Genomic DNA, 14,975 nt, shown 5'->3' on the forward strand with positions numbered 1-14,975 from the left:
TCAAGCCGTTATTCTCCCAATACTGTTGTATGGGTCCGAAACTTGGACAACCTATGGACATCATTTGAAAGTCCTTGAGAGGAACCATCAACGTGGCCTTCATAAGATTTTAAAGATCAAATGGGAAGACAGGTGCACCAATATTAGTGTTCAGGAAGAGGCAAAGACCACCAGTATCAAGGCAATGAACATCTGCCAGCAATTCCACTGGACTGGTCAAGTTGTCCGGATGCCAGACCATCACCTCCCAAAACAGGTCCTGTTCTCTTAGCTGAAAGAAGGGCAACGTAGGTGGACACCAGAAGCGTTATAAGGACTTGCTGAAGGACAACCTAAAAAAGTGTAATATTGACATTGACATCTGGGAGACACTTGCCCAGGATTGCTTAAAACGGAGTGAAGTCCTTCGTGATGGTCCCCTGCATTTTGAACTTGCTCGCCAACAAGCTAAAGAGGACAAGAGGCACAGGAGGAAGGCGAGACTGGTTTCCAGTCATGGTCAACAGCCTCCTGCTGAGCTGAAAACATCTGCCCTCATTGTAATAGAACTTGTGGTTCAAGGATTGGCCTTATTAGCCACCTGAGGATCCATAACTCCCATGGAAGATGATCATACTTGGTAACGAGTGATCGCCCATCATCATCATCATATAAAGCGAGAGATACCATCTAGATTTAAAGACTGCAAGTAATCCACCGTGTGTCTTAGTAAGTCTTTCCCATGGTGAGTTACTTAGAGCTGTTATTTAACATCTTCCTGTCAATTGCTATCCCTGCTTCTCCTCTGCTTTCTGTGCTGTTGGTGCATAAATTATCCTCTGCACACCTTCTGAATGCCAAGGTCCCAATTCTCCACCACCTCAGAGGTTGTGTCCTCATTTTTCACCCTTGCCAACTGGATGTAAAATGTCACCCAGTCAGAGGGGTAGCATTTTACACCTACTGGGTATTCAGTTCTCACAGGCGTAAGTGGTAACACAAGTTGCAGGGCAATGGAGAATCAAGCCCACCATCTTAATACATCCACACATAGCAGGTTGAGGGAGAATTCAGCTTGCATATGCAACCAACTTTTACATTTTCTGTCTCTTGAATGCTTAACTTTGCAGCCTTAATGTGCATCAGCATAGTTATTTGTATTTCATTTCTTTCCTGTTTAAGTGCAATATGGTGAAAATCTACTACAAAAAAAGTTTAGCTCCAAAAAGGCTTTCTGTTGGGCCAAATCCTGAGGTCATTTGGTCCTTTAATCATTCTTTACTCAGGCCAATGCCTACTGAAGTCAGTAAGAGCTCTGTCTGAGAAAGGACTGAGTAAAAACTGAATAAAGATTTCTTACATTTTCAAATTCTTTGAGGACAGCCTAGTTTTAAAGGTCAGGTGACCCATTTATGCTACGAAGCCTAAGATCTGGATTTCAAGATTTGGTTCTCTGATATTACAAGAGGAGGTCTCTACTGCATGTAGAATAGCTGTAACTTTGGAGCTCAGACAAAGTCGCTGAAAGCACGTAACGTATTCCTGTTTGCACAAAATTACTACCAGATGGTCTGCAAACCCAGAAAGTGTGATAAAAAGTGTGGCTAACATCTCTCTGCAGCACACCAAAAAACTGCAGAAAGAGTTAATTGGTCACGCCCCAATCAGTCTTAATGTTGGATATGGATTCAGTGATATGCAGAGCTTGTCATAGAACTGTCCGAGCCATCTGTGACAGAAGCTCATTGGTGACAACTGGCAAAGGGGTCACTGCTCTTTACAAGCAACTCCCGTCTCAGAGCTGACAAACTCACTACACCTAATACACCACTTTCATGGTATTTTGCCATAAAGGTTAAAGTGTAAGGTCTCTACTAAAAGCTTGCAAATTATTGATGCTCATAATCATTGTGAGATGTGTGTATGGGTGATACGTACGGAATAATAGAACTATATTGGAAATCATGGCTTTATGCTCTTGGAGCAAAAGTGAGTCACCAGGTAATACATCTTGGTGATGGCCCATTCAAGCAGGAGGGAGTTGTCACCTCTCCTTTGCTAGTCAATGAAGTACTGTATTGCTCAATCGTCCACCTTTGCACCAACCCAGGAATGTCAGTGGAAAACCAACAAAGACAAACTATGAAAATCAAAAACACATAGAAGTGAAAAGGAACAATATTAAAGAGAGGGAGTCACCCTGTCTGTGAATGAAGACAAAAGACTGATTCAGTATATCACAGGGTGGAGAAAGACAACCAGGAGCTACCTTGAAAGACTCGGTCCTAGCTCTTTGAGGCTAGCAGGTGCTGCAAAAGACTGAACTTTGAGGTGAGAATCTACTTTATTAGCTAGGAAAGGTAACTATTAGTAAGTGTAGGTCCTGGTTTGCATGTTATGATTTTGTTTTGTATTTAACCTTTTGTTTCCATCACTCACACTTGCTTCTATTTGAATGTCTATTTTTTTAAAATAAATTTCCTTTTGTATTACTCTAATTGAACTCAAGTGCTGTGTGTGACATAGGAGAGGTGGTCTAATGGTAAACTGGTGAACATTGTTCCTTTGGGACCGGAAGATCTGGGATTTCTGTGGTTATCCAGTGATCAGGGACTGGATAATAGAATCATAGACTCATAGAATATCAGATTTCAGAGTAGCAGCCGTGTTAGTCTGTATCCTCAAAAAGAACAGGAGTACTTGTGGCACCTTAGGGACTAACAAATTTATTAGAGCATAAGCTTATGCTCTAATAAATTTGTTAGTCTCTAAGGTGCCACAAGTACTCCTGTTCTTTTTATAGAATATCAGGGTTGGAAGGGACCTCAAGAGGTCATCTAGGCCAACCCCCTGCTCAAAGCAGGACCAATCCCTAACTAAATCATCTCAGCCAGGGCTTTGTCAAGCCTGACCTTAAAAACCTCTAAGGAAGGAGATTCCACCACCTCCCTAGGTAACCCATTACAGTGCTTCACCACCCTCCTAGTGAAAAAGTTTTTCCTAATATCCAACCTAAACCTCCCCCCTCTGCAACTTGAGACCATTACTCCTTGTTCTGTCATCTGGTACCATTGAGAACAGCCCATTCTCTCTGGAATCCCCCTTCAGGTAGTTGAAGGCTGCTATCAAATCCCGCCTCATTCTTCTCTTCTTCAGACTAAACAATACCAGTCCCCTCAGCCTCTCCTCATAAGTCATGTGCTCTAGCCCCCTAATCATTTTTGTTGCCCTCCACTGGACTCATTCCAATTTTTCCACACCCTTCTTGTAGTGTGGGGCCCAAAACTGGACACAGTACTCCAGATGAGGCCTCACCAATGCCGAATAGAGGGGAACAATCACGTCCCTCGATCGGCTGGCAATGCTCCTACTAATACAGCCCAAAATGCAGTTAGCCTTCTTGGCAACAAGGGCACACTGTTGACTCATATCCAGCTTCTCGTCCACTGTAACCCCTAGATCCTTTTCTGCAGAACTGCTGCCTAGCCACTCGGTCTCTAGTCTGTAGCAGTGCATGGGATTCTTCTGTCCTAAGTGCAGGACTCTGCACTTGTCCTTGTTGAACCTCATCAGATTTCTTTTGGCCCAATCCTATAATTTGTACCAATTTAGTGTCATCTGCAAACTTACTGAGAGTGCAATCCACGCCATTATCCAGATCATTAATGAAGATATTGAACAAAACCGGCCCCAGGACCAACCCTTGGGACACTCCGTTTGATACTGGCTGCCAACTAGACATTGAACCATTGATCACTCCCGTTGAGCCCGATGATCTAGCCAGCTTTCTATCCACCTTATAGTCCGTTCATCCAGCCCATACTTCAACTTGCTGGCAAGAGTACTGGATACCGCAAAGGGACATGTTGAAGGAAGTCAGGGGTAGGGGTGTGTTTATTGTCAGCTGCTATAGCCCAGAGGAGAATGAGTGGCTGACAGGCTGGTTTAGGGAGCTAACACCTAGTGGGCACAAGCAAGACTCACTCACACTGGAGGCATGTGGAAACAAGGTCATTCAGAGCCCTGAGAAGCGTCACATAACCCAGTGCTTGCAGACTTCGTCTTGGGCCTGCAAGATGATGTGTGTAGTAGTAAGGACAATTAAATATTGCTTGGTCTGCTGCTGCTCTCAGCATGAATGGAGATCACCAGGAGTTAGCTGGCACCGCTCCGATTCATCAGTGTGAATGGAATGGTTCCAGCAGGCACAGCAAATTGCTGACATGAGGAAATTGTTCTAGCTAAACTTAAAAAAAGAACTCCCAAGTTTTCAGACCTTTAGTGACTTTTTATACAGAATGGAACATCTGAGACTTGTTCTCAGGTTTTCACAAAAATGTTGTTCCATTTTAATACCTTTCTGTGGAGTGAGATGACTACTCGCATTCCCCTGTATTCTAGTGTGTTTTTAAGCAAAATTTGCATCTTTAAATCAGATGGATTACTAATCTGTAATGAATAATTTGTCAAATTTAGCCTCCCTTTCTCTTCAGAGATGATCCAAGAACAAGGTTGTGCTCTTTACAAATGTGTTGGCTCTTCCCAATTGTTTGCCAAACACATTGTGCAAACAATTTTTAGTGTGAACTGTGTTCACGGAGATATGTGCTAAACTGTGTGGTTGGTCACCTAAATCACATTGTTTTTGCCCACTGAGTGACAGAAACTTTGATATCCAGATGGAGGGAAACTGCAGAATTTTCGAGACGGCTGTGTGAGCACTGCTGGTGACACTATGCATTCCAGACACTCTGGTTATTTGTAAAACTGGCTAAAAAAGGGTGGTATTTTCAATCCTATGTGATTTAGGAGCACTGAGTTTCAAGGGGATTCATGTTCCTAAATTACTTGGAACTTTGTTAATACATGAATTTTAAAAAGGGATTTTTATCTTGCAGCTCTAATACTTGTTCTGAGAGAGAAGCTAGTTTTTCCTCCCCAGTACAGATAAACCCCATTTATCAGTCCCTGATTATGGGAACTCCAGACTATCTGAATTTCTTTTCTACTCCCAAATCCATTATTTGTATATCAGTTGAATTCCCTTTATCCACAAGTCTGATTCTAGGAAAGCTTTGACTGCTCCATGAGGCATCAGATAACGCTGGTCCTCATATGGACCAACGGGCCACCCCATCATTTGTTCTTTCTCTGCACTGGAAGGAACAGCCATTCTCTATCACCCAACTAGTTTTTGATCCAAAACAAAGCTTTGCCCTCTCCCCTCTGGCTATTTATATTCCTTAATAGTCTTTTATGAAGGGCTTTATCTAAAGCTTTCTGATAATCTATGTAAATTACACCCCTGGGTCACCTTTATCTACTAGTTTATTAACTTTTCCAAAGAAAAAAGTTTAGAAGGGCAAGACTGGTCTCTTGTGTTGTCGTTGAGAGAAGAGGGGGAAAGGAGAGAGGACAGGGAAGAGGAAAGACAAGGCAAGAGAGGAAGAAGAGAAATAAGAAAAACAATGTCCTGCATTTCTCCCCATGTTCCAGACACTAGGGCAAGACAACATCCCAGATTGTGGGGAGTGAGCTATATAGAAATGAAGGATGGTCCACTGATTAGGGCACTAGCCTGGGTTCAAGTCCCTGCTCTGCCACAGACTTCCTGTATAACCTTGGCCATGTCACTTAGCCTCTTTGTGCCTCAGTTCCCCATCTGTACAATGGGGATAACAGCCCTGCCCTGCCTCTCCTCACAGGGGTGGGTGAGGATAAATACAGATACTATGGTAACGGTGGCCAGGTAAGGCCTTAAGATAGTCCACCATTGTCAAGATGTGGTTGATGTTTGTATGCTTTAGATGTGGTGGATTTACATGACCCTGAATGTAGGTGGTGAGCTGAGACAGTTCTTATTTTATCTGCTGGAGAATCAGAGAGCTGCTTGTATCATAGCTGCATGTTTCTCGGTGGACGTTTCTCAGATGCTGGTACTTTGAACATCTGTCATAGCTGGCTGTTGTTATACATGGTACAATACAGCCTGCCCAGAATATCACCACATTGCAACAAATGGAGGCTGAGGTGAGACTTTAAAAATACATGTAGCCCGACAGCATTTACCTGAAGACAGGAGATGGCTCAGAATCAGAACCGACTTCATTCCAGCCACGTAAATTACTTCCAAAGAAGTGGAAAAATCTGTTTTGGAATATCCTGCAGACACACATTTTCCCTTGTTTGTCAGCAGCTTCATTTGGCCAGTGGTGTGAAACTGGCATGTAGAGATAATTGAAAAAAACGTTATTTCCATCCCATGGCAGCTCCAGCACAAGGAGCGACCATAGTGCATCATGGGAGATGTAGTCTGGCTGGGGAGCCAGTCTCATACAGAAAAATGGGGGCATGATGGGACCTGCAACTACAACTCCCATGAGGGACCATTAGCTAGGAAAGGTAATTATTAGTAAGTGTAGGTCCTGGTTTGCATGTTATGATTTTGTTTTTATTTAACCTTTTGTTTCCATCACTAACACTTGCTTCTATTTGAATGTCTAGTTTTCTTAAACAAATTTCCTTTTGTATTACTCTAATTGAACTCAAGTAATGTGTGTGACATAGGAGTGGTGGTCATGAGGGGCCCTGGCAGTTTCAATCAGACGTGGAATTAGGGTTCCACAGAAAGAGATCTTTTTTTTGCAAAATTTCAGTTTAAACCAAACCCCATTTTCTGAAGGGAAAATGTTTTCATTTGAAATTTTCCAGCCAACTCTGTTATTGGGAGGAGAGGCAGCCCTCAGGCAACTGATGGTGATATTACGCATGGCCTTGAAAATCAGAACAATGACCTTGAACTGGACTCTGTGTTCAATTTATGAGATTCCCATTGGGAACACTGAACCAGGTCCTCAGCAAACAGACAAGCTGCTGCACTGAGAGCTGACTGTAGCTTCCTCAGGGTAATGGGCTTCATTGCTAGTTACAGGGAATTCCAGCAGTGCCAACAGTGGAGACTCAACTGAGGATCTCCAGTGCTTAAAGCAAGAGTCTCTACAATGAGAACTAAAGAACCAGTCACCACACCCGTCACCAACATGTATCTTCTTTGGAGTGGGCAGAGAGAGGGGGCATGTGGACCCCTGGCTGTTACAAAGATGTGGACCACCCTTATGGATATTGGATATGGATGGATAACCACCAAATAGCCATCTGGTTATGGTTACCTGTGTGAAAGCATCATCTGCACAGTGGCTTGGATGACTCGGGAAAGTGAGATAGACAACCCTTCACATTCAGGTCAAATCCAGCTCCATTTGGTAATAACCAGAGCTGGTGGGAAATGACTCCTCTCCCCCCCAATGAAACAGCTTTCTTTTAAAGTTTTTTTGATTTTTGTCAGAAAACTGAAAATTCTCAGTTTAAGTGGACATTTTTCATAAAAAGGTCCATTTTATAGAAAAAATAATTTTCTGTCAGAAAAATATTTTGAGGGAAATTTTTCAGCTGACTCTAGTAAAGACCAGAAGTCATCACCCGCTGACAGCTGCTCGGTGGCCTAGCAGAAATGAGTTGATCGTCTCAGGCAGGTTCCTTGTAAGTGGACAAGTGACGTGTCCACTTCATAAAACATCCTCACTGTAATTAGCTCCTTTGCTGGCCAACGTAGGAAGAGGCCATGTACTGAATGGGCATGACATCTGGATTTCCCTCTGCTTCACAGAGTTCAGATGTGAAGCACAGCAGTAAGGTGGCAGGAGAAGGCTTTTGTGTTGCTGCACATGCTGTACCTATGCGGTTGATAAAGAAGGGACTTCAGTCTTCAGGATTCTCAGTGGGCTGCCTTTCAGAGCCACTAAAATTCCCATTAATATCCAAAACAGCTTAACAGAGTTAATCCATTGTTTTAAAAATCACTTAGGCTGTCAACTTGATGTTCTGTGCAGTTATTCAAGTTCTAAGCCTCCTGGAAAATAGAGCTCAGAGCAGAAATGGCAACTGACCCTTAACTTTGAATGTCATTGCATTTATAGTGTAGTATGAATTATTTTCTGCTTTGCAAGCTTTTGTCATTCATTAAAGGATTCTGGCAACAATCTGGTGCACAGCAGAAACATCAGCAATGTATTTTACTTGTTCTGCAGAAATCAAGGGCCAGGCAACCCATAGTCCTCAACATCTGTCTTCATTTTTCCAGACATCATAAGAATATATTCTCCTGGGTCACTGTGAATTACAAGTGCTTGTCCTGTAGAGTATGATCGATAGACTTTGGGAACACAAGCACTGGTGGAGTGCTACAGAGGAATAAGTGTCACTTATAGACAATTTCTGAAGGAAACATTTTCATGAATGTTTTGGAAAAATGCTAATTGGCGTTTGAAGCATCCGTCCCTACTGCAGAGAAAGGCAATGGGAGGGAGAAAGGGTTTTGTTGTCTTTCCTGGTGGTTCGTTCTGCAGTTTCCAGGATCCATCTGTGTTGCAGAGCACAGCGCCATTCAGAAGGAACATCTGTGAATATTCCAGCTCATTACGCTTCCAAAGCCAATGTCACTATCCAAGGTTTGCTGGCATGAGCCTTTTCTGTGAGTGTTTGGACAGATGGTTTGCTACTGTGCGGAGCATCTTCAGGGAATATATTCCTATTCTCAACATCACGGTTACTGTAGGCTCAGTCCCGGCTCTTTCCTGCTGCGTCTCTCAATGGTGTTTGTTTTTGCTGTATGAAATTCTGTCTCAGATTTTATTTAGGAATAATGCTGTGCTTTGCCAGGCTTTGAAAAGGGATCAAATCACTTCTCCATTAGTGTCTCCATCCAAAACATATAATGAGCTAGATCCTGAAGTTCTTGCATACTAAATTGAGTAAGCGCTGAGTGACAGCCATGAAAGGAGCAGAACAGCAGTCTGCTGCAATACAGGTTGTTGTTTCTTTTAAAGAGTTAAAGCCCCTCTTGATGTGTAGTTTAATGAGACCTCTCTGAGACCAGGATTGGTCATTCCGGCATAGCCCACAACCACGCAGCCAAATGCTATGCAAAGTTTGGAACAGGTGAATGTTAACTTTGCAACTCATGCCCATAAGTAGCCTGTTTGCAATGTACCCTATTGGATTTGGCTGTCAAACTACATGTCTGGGAGTTTTACATTTTAAAATAGCCACCATGGAACTGCCTTATGACCGACGGTCATTTTTTTCTCCAAATCACTTTGCTCTAAGCACTAACTAGACTTGAAATTCACAATGGCGGGGGAGGGGGGGAGAGGGGAAGGGGGAGGGAAACTCACCCCTGTGAAGAGGGACAGCCCAAGACTCATGCGCCGTTTAAGTCCTCTAAAAAGAGATTCCCCTTGACCACAGTGGACTTTGGATAGTGCCCTAAATAAAGAAACCAGGCACCTTTTCTGGTTCATTTCCAATATTTAGTATCTAATCATCACTCTGCTCGACATACTCAACACAGACAGTAGAAAAGGGGCCTGATTCTGATCTCAGCAGTAGGTCTTTAGTGGAGTTCTCAGCAGTGTGAAACTGGTCTGAGATCAGCCTCTGCTCCAGATGTTTATAACTGCCTGAAGCACTTTGGGATTGCTTTAAGAACTAATCACTCTAATTTACAGGTATTTATTACTTATTCATTATATGGTTTTATGGAAGTTGTCCCCACCTCTGGGTTTCCAGGGCACCTGTCTTATTTGTGTCAGTCTGTTAGGGCCAGATTCAGGAAACATCTCACATGCTTAACATGTACCTTAAGTCATGTCTACACTGCATGCTAAGCCTGGGTCTGTGCTTGCAGACTTGGGTTTTCCAAGCCTGTGCTTGAGCAGTCCACACTGCATTATAAACCCAGGAGTCCCAACTGTGTTCACATATCCATATAGCACTATACAGACTCAAGTCAGGTCTTCTGCTTGTATCCCAGGGTTCCTTGTGCCTTTGTCAGCTGTAGCTGCTCTAGGACTTGGATCACAGTGGATTGAGGGAGAATTTGTCTGTCCGTCCCATGGGAGTTAATCAGAAGTGGGCTTTAGCCTGATAACACATCCATTTTTGAGTCTGCATGCTCAAACATGGATCCTGATCTGGTGGAAGAACATCTCCTGCTTGTGTTGTCAGTCCTATTTCAGGAATCGGGCAGAGCATCTGTGGGATGCTGATGGCTATTCTGGTGTTTGGTATTTGACCAGCTGATGGCAACACTCTGAGAGGGCACTGCCATGCCACCCCAACCCCCTCCTGTGTGGCTCATGCCTATTGCCTTAGCTGCACCTTCCCCATATGTAGACTGGCCATTCTGGAGCAGGACCACAAGCACGGACTGGTGGGTCACGTTGTCCTATGGACCTGGGATGACCAGCATTAGCTCCAGAACTTTTTCAGAAAGAAGCAGATATTTCTGGCGATTTGTGATCAGCCTGCCCCGATCTTTTAGCCTCAGGACACATGCCTGAGGGTGGCCATGCCTGTCTGGCTGTGGGTCACTGGCCACCTGGAAGCTGGCTACCCTAGACTGCTACAGGTCCGTGGCTAATTAGTCTGAAGTTGGCAGGTCCACTGTGTGGGCTGTTGTGGCAGAGGTGTGTGAGGTGATCAGGACTGTGATGTACCCAGAGCTGGTGGGCATTACAAATGTTCCTGAAATAATTACTGGCTTTCAGAGAATGGGCTTCCCCAATTGAACCAGTGCTGCTGATGGAACTCGTGTGCCCATTGTTTGTCCCCCACAAGGAGCACATGGGTACATAAACCACAAAGGATACCTACCTTTTCTCCAGGAATGAATTCAAGACAATCAGGGATACTTTGTGTACCCACATAATGGGTTTACCTGGTCCCATGCACGAGGGGGAGTGAAATCATATCTGTAATTGTGCTCTTTCTTGGCGTGGGGACAGCTCAGGTAGAATTTCTTTTTTAATGAATTTCTATTATATTATGAATTTAGTAAAATTTGGATTACTGTGATGACATTTATTGCATGTTTAAAAAATGTCGTAAGACTGTCTATGTCCCTGCACCCATAGTTTGCGGAGAACTGTGACGATCCACTTCATTACATATCATAAAAATCGCTAATGAAGCCTCGTTGTGTGCACTTCATTGTGAGCATGTATTTAAACACAAAATACCAATGCACACAACAGACCAACTGCCATCCAAGCGTGTACAATGCAGTAACAAAATACAGTGCAAAACCAGTGAACAGTGAAAGTTTCCAGTTCAGATTGACAGCTATTTCTGGGTGTCCCCTGTCCGCTTGTCCTTTGTAGTACATTTTGCATGTGCAGGCCACGACTGGACTGCAGGCCACAACCTTATTAATAATTATTTTTTTTGAGACAAGACTCAAGTAAGGGTCTCTTACATGATTTCCTCTGAATGAAGCTCTGATGAACAGCTGAGGAAGGCTCATTGGATGTCTCTGTTGGTCACTCGTAATGCCCCTTACATGTGACTGAGAGTTTATTCCGCAGCCAGACACAAGAACTAATTTGCTTTGAAGCTAAATCTTGGTAATTAAATGGCAGAGCAGAGCCCAGGGCGAAGGAACTGTCTGAAAGACGGAGCAGGACTTCGTTCCACTTCCTGTCTAGGAAACAGGACAATGCTGACATGGGGATAAAACATCCAAATGATTTCCAGAATGGAAACCCCTTACCCCCCTCATGGGACGGCAAAGAGTTCAAACATACTCTATAAGCTAATTAATCAAATACTGACCACGTTACCCAAAAATTCAGGTGGCTACAGAAGGGCCACTGGATCCCTAATTAACTCACTTAACTTTTTCACAGCAGTCTTATCTCAGTGCTTTTCGGCATTCCAATATCATTTGTGTTTGAAATATGGTGCAAGGGACAGCTGTACGTGACTATAGCTTATATAATTGCAATGAGCTCTGAAAATAAGCTAATCATTCATCATCAGAGGAAACAAATACGGGGGAAGTGTGAGTTCTGTGTATCAGTAACTAGTGCAAGAAAGCTAATTAGGAGCAGATGCTTAAACTTCCCTAGTGTTTACGTGAGGAGAACAAATTGCATGTTGGCAGCAAAAGCCCGTCTGTAAAAATGGCTTTCCAGCCTCATTACACAACTCGTTTTCATTATATTCCTAATTTGCATCTCCAGAATAAACTGTGATCATATCTAGCCACTGCAAGGAAAGGCCACACAGCTTGGGTTATGCAATGCTTTGGGTCTGGATCATGTCACCTGGCAGCTCTGTAACCCCTTCACATTTTCTGCTGAGGATTAGATGTCCATGAACCACTTTTTTTATCCTCGCAAAGTAACGTTCATGGAGGATCTCACAGAATCAGCACAAGCCAGAGCCATTTCCCTGCTCTGATTCCTAAGAGAAGGAACAAGTTTGCTGGTAAATAAGTGAGTCTCTGTCTTTTCTTATTTCCACTAGAGAAGAGGAAACAAATGAGTCATTAACGCATCAGGAGTAATGTTTTCAAGGTCTGAAAACACTTTCTCTCCCTCTTTCAGAATCCAGCCTCTTTAAAAAATAATGAACAGAAAAGCATTTAGGGGTCTCCTTGTATAAATCCTATGCATCACATACAGGGGAGAGATTTGTCTATCCCCATAGACAGCAGCTGGGATGCACAAGCTTATCTTGGCTGCTTTTGCAGAATCCTCCTGCAACTTGGTATAATGCTTCTCTCTACCACCTGTGCGCCAAGCTGACTGATTCAGAAACCCAGGCCTTAGGCTGCAGAAGCAATGATTTATTTCTGAAAGTTAATCTACTGTGGCTTAAAACTGGGCTTCGTGATGGCCCTGAGGTGTATAAGATCAGGAACAGAGAGGCATTGTGGCTGTACTGAGGTGATTGTTCCACACTGGGATTCCAGCATTCCACCAAACACATGATGGGTATCATAACAGCACTTTGCTGCCCACCCTCACAGCCCAGCAGGAAAGTAAGGTGTCACCTTAATATTTTCTGTATTATCATAGCACCTAGAAACTTCATCTGAGATTCACAGAGTCATAGACTATAAGGCTATTGATCATTGGTCTGAGATCCTGCATAGCTCAGGACATTACATTTCACCTAGTTACCCCTGTACCAAGCCCAGGAATTTGGCTAAAGTGCATCTTTTAGAAAGGCATCCAGTCTTGATCTGAAGCCAACAAGAGAAGGAGAATCCAAACGTCCCTCAGAAGTTTGTTCCAAAGGTTAATCAACCTCAGTGTTCAAAATTTGTGCCTGACTTCTAATTTGAAGCTGTCTGGCTTTCACTTCCAGGCACTGGTTTGTTTGACGCCTTTCTCTGCTGGATTAAAGAGCCCTTTAGTACCCGGTGTTTTCTCCCTGTGAAGGTGCATATACACTGTAATCCAACTTCTTTTCGATAAGATAAACAGATTGAGCTCTTTTCTCCCTCCTCTCCAGTTTTTGAACATCCTTTTTAAAATGTCAAAGCCAGAACTGGAAGCAGTATCCTAGTATCAGTCTCACCAGTGTCGTATAGAGGCAAATAAATCACACCCCTAACTCCTAATCACTTGTCCCCTGTTTATACATTGTGACAGACCCAGACCAGTGGAGTACAGGAGTCTGGTAGAGGGCAAATATACTGGTCACTGGATGAGTAGTTTTCTGTTCCCTGAGTGACCAGAGAAGGGGCTGCACTAGAGTAATCAGGAACCTGCTCGAACCAGTTAAGGCAGGCAGGCTAATTAGGACACCTGGAGCCAATTAAGAAGCTGCTAGAATCAATTAAGGCAGGCTAATCAGGGCACCTGGGTTTTAAAAGGAGCTCACTTCAGTTTGTGGTGGGAGTGTGAGGAGCTGGGAGCAAGAGGTGCAAGGAGCTGAGAGTGAGAGTGTGCTGCTGGAGGACTGAGGAGCACAAGCGTTATCAGACACCAGGAGGAAGGTCCTGTGGTGAGAATAAGGAAGGTGTTTGGAGGAGGCTATGGGGAAGTAGCCCAGGGAGTTGTAGCTGTCATGCAGCTGTTACAGGAGGCACTATAGACAGCTGCAGTCCACAGGGCCGTGGGCTGGAACCTGTAGTAGAAGGTGGGCCCGGGTTCCCCCCAAACCTCCCAATTGACCTGGACTGTGGGTTCTTCCAGAGGGGAAAGTCTCTGGGCTGTTTCCCAACCCACATGGTGAAACTCTGAGGCAAGAAAATCCGCCAATAAGTGCAGGACCCATTAAGATAGAGGAGGAACTTTGTCACAACATCCAAAGATCTCATTAGCCCTTTTTGCCACAGCACCGCACCAGCAGTTTATATTGAGTGGCTTGTCCACTATGACCCCCCTAAATCCTTTTCAGAGTCACTGTTTTCCAAGATACAGCCCCCCATTCTGTAGGTGTGGCCTGCATTCCTTGTTTCTGGGTGTATAACTTTGCATTTAGCTGTATTAAAATGCACTTGGTTTGAATGGGTCCAGCCTACCAGCTGATCTCGTTCGATCTGTACGACTGCCCTGTTGTTGTCATTATTTACCATTCTGCCAGTCTGTCATCTGCAAATTTTCTCAGCAGTGATTTTATATTTACTTCCAGATCATTGATGAAAATATTGATTAGAGTCAGGCCTATTACCAGTCCCTGAGAAGCTCCACTAGAAACACCCCCATTCAGTGAAGATTCCCTGCTGACAGCTACTTATTGAGATTGGTCAGTTACCCAGCTCTTAATTGATTGAACGTGTGCTGCACAGACACATAGTAAGAGCCAATCCCTGCCCCAAACAGCTTGCAATATAAGCAGACAAGACTTCTTCTCTCGTGTGCATCCCAAGTCAATGTCTACATTGTTCACCCACCTACCTGCTGCATCATCAAGGGTAGCAAGGTGTGGTAGTTCATCCTCCAATCTACCCGTGCACTCGACTCCATGCTTGACTGTGTGCATCACTGCCCAGCAGTCACGCTGCGTAAAGTGGGCTCAGCCACATTTCTGCATTGTGGCAGCCCCTCTGGACATTCTAGTCAACAGCCTGTTAAGACTAGTCCAGGATCCGTGTCCCAGATTACAAACAAGTGGATGTAAATTAGGGCTTCTGAAGTTTGTCA

This window comes from Malaclemys terrapin, chromosome 7, assembly GCF_027887155.1.
Source record: "Malaclemys terrapin pileata isolate rMalTer1 chromosome 7, rMalTer1.hap1, whole genome shotgun sequence".
Lineage (NCBI taxonomy): Eukaryota > Metazoa > Chordata > Testudines > Emydidae > Malaclemys > Malaclemys terrapin.